General features: G+C 33.8%; 1 protein-coding gene and 1 non-coding gene across 2 annotated transcripts in view; both read right to left on the reverse strand.

Moving 5' to 3' along the window:
• Nucleotides 1-8,629, reverse strand: part of Cadps2 (calcium dependent secretion activator 2) — a 575,996-nt gene that overhangs the window by 284,534 nt on the left and 282,833 nt on the right. The gene's annotated exons all lie outside the window — the stretch shown is intronic.
• Nucleotides 3,634-3,735, reverse strand: LOC111813198. Its single transcript, XR_002818518.1, has one exon. It is a non-coding gene; the product is annotated as a small nucleolar RNA U13 (small nucleolar RNA).

Genomic DNA, 8,629 nt, shown 5'->3' on the forward strand with positions numbered 1-8,629 from the left:
AGCGCTTCCCTGGCAAGTGTAAGCAAGGTCCTGAGTTCAATCCCCGGTTCCACAAAAAAAAAAAAAAAAAAAAAAAAAAAAAAAGATCATTAAAATAATCAACAATGACATGTAAGTCCAAATGCATGATTAATTTTACACAGGACATGCAAAGATCCAAGTAAAACATGCAAATGAGTCTTTCCAAATTATAAATAACCATAAATATTTCTATGTTATACTCAAACAATTCAATTACAAATTATTTTCATAATTTAGCCACTTTAAGATTAAAATGACCTAACACTGATCACAAATATTTGCCTATATAAAAGTTTTGGTTTATCACTCAAACAACCGATATTGGGTAGTACTGACTCACATATTCTCTTGAGAAAGAGAAAATCTTACCATAAGTTTTGTGCAATAGACAAAGTTATTTTCTGCAGTCCTGCAGAGATTTGTTGAGAAAACTGAATTTGAACTGAGTAGCTCATTTTTGGTGATAAGGTAGATGGATGCCCTTCCGTAGTTCATTATTAGGGACCAAGAGGGAATAAAGATACATTAGAGTACACAGTGGGTGGATCAGAAAGACCTGCAGCTGTCCTCCAGTGCCAGGCAAAACAGCCTGCAGTTGTGAATGTACAGCTGTGTCCACGCTCTGTGAGCTACTGTTATTCAGGTCTCTTTGACCTACATTCAGGAACCATATCCTTTGCCTAGACCTGCTGGTATCTTTATTCTAGTCATCATCCTGTTCCTGATTAAGATGAGCATGATCAAACCTTTCTGTAGGAGCAGAGCCAGTGGAAATTTGTGTATATAAAATAAGTACTTCAACAGGACTCACAGAGTATACCTATAAGATATGATACTTCCCCAACACAAATAAACAGGACTACCTTTAAAAAAATCATGAAACACACACACATACACAAATCTCTCAGGTAAAAAGACAAAAAGACATCAATCATGAAAGAATTGCTCAGCACACCTAAAGAATACATAGATAAAAATGCAGAACAATAGAAAACCGATGGAAATATTGAATGAACAATGTAGGAAAGAATTAGAATGCATGAAACAGATTCAAATGGGTATCTAGGAAGTTAAAATATCCCACTGAAAGCTCGCAAAACCACTTCAATGAAACTGAAGATAGACTTTCAGACCTCGAAGACAGCAGTGCAGCTAATGAATGTGAAAGGAAATGTCTCTTAAAACTAACAAGGAACCAGGAAATAACAATTCAACAGTTACAAGATAATAGGCATCAATGAAAAGGCAAGAGTCAGCACAAATGACATAAAAAGACTAGTTTTCAGAAGTAGTAGCAAAAAATATCCCATGTGTAAGAATCTGATATACAAATAAGTGAGACATACAGAACTCCAACAAGAAATAATAAAAATATCCCTATATCTAGACACAGAATAACCAAGAGCCCAGAAATTCAGTAACAAAAACAGTTGTTGGAAAAAAAAGATAAACTACAACAGAAAGTGCATCAGAATCATAGCAGATTTCTAAACACAAACCATCAAGTCAAGAAGAGCTTGGAGTGAACTATTCAGGTCCAGAAAGAAAATAACCTCCAACCCAGACTGATGTACCCTGCAAAACAGTCTATTAAATTCAATGGCAAGATAAGATTCTTCCATGACAAAGAACAACTGAAGAAATTCATGACCACCAAACCAACCCAAAAAAGAGTACTAGCAGATACTCTCTGAAGAGACAGAAACAAGTACAACTTCAAGGACAACTACAGAAAGGAACCATCAAGCAGAGCAAGTAATTGAAGAGGAAAAAAGGACAGAACCTAGAGCATAAAATAACATGATAAAGATAAGCCAATACACACCAGTTATAGCCATCAATGTAAATGCCTCAATTCATCAAAGTTCAATTATCATTATTTGTAGATGATACGATACTTCACATAGAAGACCCCAAAAAATCGACCAAGAGATTGATAGATTCAACCACCAAATTCAGTAGCACAGCAGGATACAAAGTCAACACTAAAAAATCAATAACATTTTTGTACACAAACAAGGAACACACCCAGAGAGAAATTAGGGAAACCACACCCTTCACAGTAATGTCCAAAAAAGAGAAATATTTAGGAATCAATCTCACAAAGAAAGTGAAAGATTTATATAGTGAAAATTATACTGCTTGGAAGAGATCAAACAGAATTTCAGAAAATGGAAAGATATTCTTTACTCCTGGACAGAAAGAACCAACACTGTGAAAATGTCCACACTCCCAAAATTGTGATACAGATTTAATGCAATCCCAATTAAAATTCCATCAGCACACCTGACACATCTTAAGAAAATATTACTAAAGTTCATCTGGAATCAGAAGAGAGACAGGTACCAAAATTAGAGAAAGATAGGAATAGTTGACAATGTCAACTTCAAATCAAGAATGATTACAAAAGATAAAGATGGCAAGTTAGGGAAAGGAGCAACTAAAGCTTTTTCTTTTGTCTTCTTTTTTGGTCATTTTTCTTTGCTATTTATTTTTCTTTTGTTCTTTTTATTTTGCTCCTATTCTCTTAATTTCTTATAACTTATTTTCTTCTTTCCTTTCCTTTTCCATTTATCTGGTAATCAGAACAACTAAGCCAAAGATAATACACAATACAACAAATACTGTCAAATTCATACTATTTTGTTTAGTGAAATTCTGTATTATTTCTATTTTTTTACTACCTATATTCTCTTTAAAAATTAAACTAAGTTTTAAAAATCTGAATAATGTAATAACCTCTTAAAATTGGGAACTGGGTTTAATAAAAGAAGTACTGGTATGATTATCAATCATATAAATATAAATTAATAAAATACTGAAGCTATTAAACACTGTATAAATGGTTTTTAGATATGGCATTCCCATCAATGAGAGCACTCCAGAGTATTTCATGGAAAATTCTAAGCAAATTTTGATATTGAAAATGTCCAACGTTTTTCTATTTCATTTCTCAGACTCAGGTATATTAAAGATTACATAATACTGATATATATTAGTTAGACATTAAATTTTTATGGAAGCATGGATGGTTTGTGTCATAACATTTAGCATGATCCAAACTGTAAGATATGAAGGAATTTACTTTGGTAAATTCAACTCTCTAATTCTAACAGGCCTTTGTAAGTGAAGATACAGATTAGTGAATGGTTAACACAAATGGTAGTAGCAACAATGAAAACAAATGAGCTTTGAAGGGAGCCTACGCACATGTTATAAGAGGGACTTACAAGTGTCTATACACTTATGGATAGACTGAATGTGTACCTACAAGCATTCATTTAAAATAAGGATATTCAAACTACTCTATACATTATTTTTTATGTAATGATTTGTTTTAAACTTCTTTTATCCAGTCATGAATTTACACAATTCTGTTACGATTGCAACATATTCCTTTTACAAAGGTCTATCATCACTTACTCAATCACTTTTCTGATGACAGACCTCATGGCTATTTGTAATCTTGGTATTACAAGCAATTTTGTGACTGATATTCTTGCATATGTTCCACTGTTTTTACGTAATTATTGAAAAGAACAAAAAATCAAGATTAGATTTCTGAGGCAAACCATGATTTGATACCCCTCACCCCTGCAGTACATAGCACCACACCAGACTGATTGTATGTGCTGAGGTCCTAACACAGTTGGAGGGAAGCACATTCCCCACAGTGGTATCAACCCCAATCATCATGCTCACGAACACAAGGATCTCAACTATTCTTAAGTACAAAAGGTTCCCCTAAGTAGGCTGATTCACAAAAGGCTTACCTAAATGATAAAATTTACTACAGCTTGTTTTGTTAGAATCAAGTTAACATTTTAAACAATTCATTGTAAGAGTATTTGCTAGAATTTCATAATTGTATAAGCAGAAATCCTTCCTTTAAACATTTCTATTGGTATGTATTTGTTACACAATAATATTTATGATGAGAAACTGGGAAATAACCATATGTCCCCTTGATCCTTTTCGTTCCTCTTCCCTCCTCCTACTGTTTCATAACATTCCCAGATCTCCTGCCTATTTCCCAAATGTCTATCTCCCTGCTTGCTATAGTCTGTCTTCCATTTCAATGTTAGTGGTTAATCAGAACAGGTTTTAAACTTTTTTAAACACATGTATTAGGTTTTAAGATAAATTTGCTGTATATGAAAATAAATCCATTTAAGCTGGATGATCAATAGAGTTTATGCAAAATGCCGTAGATATTACCATTTCAGTTTTCACAAACTATAAAAGCACTTTATTTGAAATGTCAATTTGAGGAATCTAAATTGAGTCAACTGAGGTTATACCCAAAGCAATATGGGCATGGCTATGAGTGAAATTATGGCATCACTTTGGAGGTAAGAACAACTTTGTGCTGTAAACCACACTGCCCCTTGAGACATCAGCGTACCACTCCTCTTTCTCAACAATAAAACCAAACTAATTTTTATGCATATCTATACATCAAAGATGACCACCTCAATGAAAGTAAAGATCTAACCACCGCAATATTCTTCTGAGCAGTTTCACATGAAACTGTGGAAAAAAGACTCATTAATTAAAAAAAGAAAAAAAAAGGCAAGCAAAAAATCAGAGCCAGTATTTGAAACCTTTCTCACAGTAGAGAACAGGGAGAGTGGTTACATAGTGTAAGAGGTGGCAACAACTTCTGGCCTGGACATCAACTCCAATAAGCACAAGGACTCTGGGTAAGCACTCAACATGAACTTAAGAACGTCCTCATAATATTCTTGCAGCAAAAATCAAAATGAATCATATTAACACTGGAAAGAATATAGTACCTTTCATAAAGTATATACAGAACGTTAACCTTTTTCATTAGTGTCCATGGAACTAGTATTTAGCTGTACTGCCTATGAAAACACCTGACTGAAAAAAAGTTTGAACATCAATTTTTTAATCAATTTCAGAAAATTTGATGCTAATATCCAGATAAAATCAGAAACTACAAAGAGAAAAAAAATCAACTACATAGCCAACTGCATAGCACAACATAGCAAAAGAAAAATAAAAGGAAACAATGAGAAAGCAGAAGAAAGGAGAAAGGGAAGGAGGGAGGGAAAAAAGGAGGAAGGGAAGAAGGGAAAAGCAATACAAGACCATTCTGGGACAGGCAGGAGATTATACTGTGAAAATTGCCTTTAACCTTTATGAAGTTTTACAAATAATCTATCAAATATGCCTTTAAAATAATTTACATTAGAAAATGACATGATGTGAATTTTAACAGAATAATTAGAAAATGTTCTTCAAAGTAAGTCCTGTTTTATCGTTCCAAGCTTTTGGGAGTCTCTATCCAGTACCTTGAATAAAACTTGTTTTTGTGATAGAAAAATAATGTGGGGCCGGGGAGATGGCGCAATAGAATAAGCATTTCCCTGGCAAGTGCAAGGGCCTGAGTTCAATCCCTGGTTCTGCCAAAAAAAAAAAAAAAAAGAAAGAAAGAAAGAAAGAAAGAAAGAAAGAAAGAAAGAAAGAAAGAAATAATGCAGTTAAATCCTTCTTCAGACATAAAAAGGAGAGAGTAAATTCTGGCATATCTAAGACAGCTCATACTCTGTGAAAAAAGAAATTTTGAGGAGAATGGGTCAGGCTGGCAATGATAACTTTTAAAATATGGAAAACCTCCTAAAGGAACTCACCTTCATCCTATCACTTATAGTCTCATAGATATTTCCATTTCCTTTCAAATAGTCATCTTCCATTTGGCTGCTGCAAAGTTTGCTAAAGCTTCAATAGTTAAAGTATAAAATTGTCCTCGAACACCTGAATCTCCTTCATGAAGTATTCGTACCATTAAACCTCCATATCCACAGAAGGTAAAGTATATTAAACTTACATTATTTTCTTCTGGGAAAATCTACCAAGCATGTTAGCATTAAGTAAGACTTCAAAAAAGAAGACATTGTCCAAAGCTTTTTCTGCATCTACTGAGATGAACATGTAGCTTTTGCTCTTGATTTTATTGATATAGTGTATGAAATTTATAGATTTGTGTATGTTGAACCATCCCTGCATTCCTGGAATGAATCCCACTTGGCCACGATGTATAAAGTTTTTGATGGTTTGCTGCATTCTGTTTGCTAGTATTTTACTGAGGATTTTTGCATCCATATTTATTAGAGAGATTGTAATCTTTTGTTTTAATTCTAATTTATTTAAAAATTTTTTATTCATTTTAATGAGAAACAAGATAAAATAGCAATGAAAGAATTTCAAAACAGGTTAGTAGGACAGTTACAATAATTAATACATCGGATATTGTTGTCTTCATAGTAGTTATCCAGAGGACAAGATGCAGACATGATATCTTGTGAAAACAATATTAATATAAGCCTTTCTTCTCATTGAACTAAGAGAAAGCAGCTGTATATCTATCCTAATTATCTTGTATATATATATATATTTTTTTTTTCCTTCACTACAAAATGGTACTTTACAGGGGTCTGGTGTTTGATCCTCAGGCCTGCTGTGCTGGCCCTACCCCTGGGGCATGCTGAGGTAGGTGGTGATTGAAACTGGGCGTGGTGATGAACGCTTGTAATCTCAGCTTTTGGGAGGCTGTAAACAGGAGAATCACTAAGAGTCTGATCTAGTAGTGAGACCCTGAACACCCTGTAGACCCTTCCCTAAAGGAAAAAAAAAAGGTCTTTTATTTATATCCCCCTTTTTGTTTTGTTTTGTCAGAAATGGGTGTTCCACTGCTGTTAGAGAAGCTATATTTGGAGAAGTCTTTAAAGGACCTTTTCATACCTGATGCCAGTTCAAATACTGTAGGTGATTGAATTCAGCAAAATAGCCCAATATAGTCCAATAAAGAGAGAAGACAACGTCTCACAAGCATTTTCCTTTTTTCTTTCTGAGAGCAAGGTAGTCAAAAGCAATAGCTTGAAGTATCTAATTTTAAAAAACTGTCACACCTTCATGGTCAAGACTATACTAAAGAGCCTTATTCTTTATTAAAATATTATATATAGAGAGATAAACCAAATAATAATAATACATAAAATATATTAATTTTAAAGCAGTTTGTTATACACACAATACCCAGAAAGAAGCTTAATAAAATAAAGAACTGAGTACAACTATACTGAAATGCTAATATTTACAAATACCTACAAAAATTTACCAATGCTATATCCATACTGTCTCTGTCATTTCAACTTTAATCTTACTTAGCAGTACCAAATTTCTCACTCCTGTTTTTTGAAAACAAAATGAAAGTTGTATATATTGCATGAAATAGATAAAAGAAACTGTGTCAAATATAAAAGAATTAACTTGTTATCCTTTAAAGATTAAAAAGTAATATAAAAACTTAGATAGGGCTCCAAACTGCTGATTATAATTATCACTAAGTAACCAGTGTAGCATGGTAGTACCTCTAAGCTTCAGTCTCCTTTAGTTATTACTTTTGCTTTGCCAGATAGCCTCTAACCATTAATATTTCTTTTGAAGGACTTGTAAGGAGAGCTAATGTTCTTTAGGGCTAGTCATGAACAGTACAAAAATGTTTTGCATTATATTTTCTTAATTTGAAGCTCTTGGGATTGCCAAACATTCCACTGTTGGTTTATTCTTGTCTTAAAGGCTTGCACATAAAAATAAATGCTCTTCAACTGCTTCATGGATTAAAGATTCTCAGTCCTGTCTTTGAACATCAACATAGAAGACTTCACAGAGGACTAGCAGGTTGAATTCTCTACGCAGGTTTGCTGCTTTCCCCTGGGAATGGTTGGTCCTTTTGGGGTTTCCCTAAATAAAAACAACTATTTCCTCCCAAAATGACAGTTTCTGTATTTGAAACAGAATTTGCAACCACACAGATACAGCACGGATGTAAACAGGGAAAAGTTTTTCTATAAACTTCTCAGATGTCAGAGAGGGTCAACTTCCCTAAGTCTATTTTATGGAGGCTGAGAAGAAAGTCCTAGGCTTTCAGTAAAAGCACACACATAGCAAAGAGGCAAGCAGGCTTCAAGTATGTGCTAAAAGCTCAAAATCAGCCCCAAGTGGAGAAACCAGTTCGAAGGTACACTACATAGAGATGACACAATGCCAGGAAGCTCCAGAAGAACCTGGAAAACTAGAAAGTCGCTGCATGTCTGCTTTTGGTGCCTATGACATCTACGGACAAATTACTTAGGAAATTCCTACCTGGTGTAGATTTTTGAAGACTGTGACAACTAAATTTTTGAAATACCTTGGATGACAAATGCTATACAGATATACTTCTAAAGCTTCAGGACATTTATATTAATTTTTGTTTGCAAAAACTTCTTGACACTCATAAGATAATTAGGAGCTCTATTCTGATTTTAAAGAGATGGAAATCACTGCTATGATCTGTGTATCTCTTAACATTTGTCTCTCTAGTACTTGAAAGAACATTTAAATATCTATATTCCTCCAACATTTGCCTACCTGATATTTCAGAGAACACTGAAGTAGCAATATTTTCTGTAATTCCTGTCCTCATTTAGGCAAATTTTGGAAGGATAGTAAGTGCACAGGAAATATTTTTAAAAATTTTTTTATTTTTATTTATTTGAGAGAGAGAGAGAGAGAGAGAGAGAGAGAGAGAGAGAGAGAG

This window comes from Octodon degus, unplaced genomic scaffold (assembly GCF_000260255.1).
Source record: "Octodon degus isolate 3935 unplaced genomic scaffold, OctDeg1.0 scaffold00170, whole genome shotgun sequence".
NCBI lineage: Eukaryota > Metazoa > Chordata > Mammalia > Rodentia > Octodontidae > Octodon > Octodon degus.